The sequence below is a fragment of the Lathyrus oleraceus genome, chromosome 2, assembly GCF_024323335.1.
Source record: "Lathyrus oleraceus cultivar Zhongwan6 chromosome 2, CAAS_Psat_ZW6_1.0, whole genome shotgun sequence".
NCBI classification, from domain to species: Eukaryota; Viridiplantae; Streptophyta; class Magnoliopsida; order Fabales; family Fabaceae; genus Lathyrus; species Lathyrus oleraceus.
This window is the reverse complement of record NC_066580.1, coordinates 74305910-74307905: the sequence shown is the minus strand read 5'-3', so window position 1 is coordinate 74307905 and position 1996 is coordinate 74305910.

Below are 1996 nucleotides of genomic sequence, written 5' to 3'. Positions count from 1 at the left end.
CCATAATAAAAGTTTAAAATAATAATTAGAAAAAATAAATAAGAATAATAATAATAAATAAATAATAATAACAACAAACATAATAAATTTCATTAGTAAATATTTATGACAATAATTATAATAATAATAGTAATTAATCCATAAAAAAAAATAATAGACAATAAATATTAACAACTGTAAATAATAGTAATAATAATAATATACAAATAATAAAGAATAAACAATAAACAGTAATAATAATAATAATAACAAAAATGATGAATAACAATAATAGTTATAATGATAATGATAATAATAATGAATAATAATAATAATAATAGTAAGAACTAGTAACTTAGGAATAATTAATAATAATAATAATAATAATAATAATAATAATAATAATAATAATAATAATAATAATAATAATAATAAGAAGAAGAAGAAGAAGAAGGAAAAAAAAAGAAAAAAGGAAAAAAAATTAAAAAAAAGCATGGGGCGGTTGATTAAGATGTAGAGAGACATTTTTATGAAACTTCTAAATGCAAAAAGTATCCTCTCATCACACGACATGTGTCCAACGGAGTTTAAAAAATAAAACAAAAAATCTCCTCGACGTGTATTATCAGAAGAAGAAAAAATACAATCTCCTTCTTCTCCAAACCATTCTTTCTCGAGGTGTATAAAGTTTAAACCCCATTTAAAAAAAACTGAAAACCCATCCCCTCTCTCTGATTTTCGTGTTGTTTCTTCTCAATCAAAACAAATATATAGCAACAACTCAACATACCATGAGAATTAAAAAAAGAAGAAGGAAAACATATAAACCAAATGGTGGAAGGATCAGAATCAGAGAGGATGCGACAGTGAGCAACGACCGATAGTGGTTCTAGTACAAGTTGGAAGGCGCGCGGAGCGAGTACGTGTGTGGAAGTTAAGATGAAGGTTTGGAAACATAAATGCAACGATGCTTAGTGATGATGTTTGGCCGTGTGTTTGTTGTTTTGTTTAAAATGAGGAAAACATGGTTGCTATTTCGTTGTCGGCCTGAATAGTAGCGGTCGATGAAATTGAGTTGATGAAGGAAGCTTGGTCGTTGGTGAGGTATGTTAGTTTCAAGGTGTGTGTGGAGGATGGTGGCTCCATGGTGGATCTAGATGGAGGTGGAGTGTTTAATGGTCGAAATTTTGAGCTTGAAGTGATGAGAATAATGTTTCGGTTAGAAGTTGTGAGAATAGTGACATTAAATCGAGTATTTGTTTTTTTGTTCTTTTCTAAAAGTGTTGATTTTAATGTTGAGTTTGACGATCAACTAAGACAATAAAAAATAAACGAAAGTGGTAAATTTGTTACACTTCACTTAAATGGGGGTACAGTTTGTCGAATGAGGATAGGATACAACAATAATACAAGCTTAAAAGACAATTGTAAATAAAAGAATCTCGTTGTAAGATGGCCCAAGAGAAAGCCAAGGGACTCGAAATAAAAATCAAGAAAATTTAAAATACATAATTTAGCGCTATGTTAAACAATCGTAAAACGATTCATGTAGGAATCACCCTATCTGAGGTCGGTCAACAAGACTATATCCGCTTAAGGAATTTCTGAAGTTAAATTAAATTTTTAACTCTGGAAATGCAAGGCATACGTGAAAAACCGATGATTTAAATGATAAAAAGAATCGTAAACCGATGATTTGAAAAAGCAATGGGACCAACAAATCGGGTTTTTTCTTTAACAATTTAAAATAAATCCATATAATCAATAACCAATAATAATAATCCACAATAATAATAATAATAATAGTTAGCAATAATAGTAATAATCAATAATAATTAATAAAAACAAAAATAAATGAAAACAATAATAATAATAAGTAAACAATAATAATCCATAATAAAAGGTAAAAATAATAATTAGCAAAAATAAAAAAGAATAATAATAAATAAATATTTACAACAACAATAATGAATTTCATTAGTAAATATTTATTGAAATAATAATAATAATAATAATA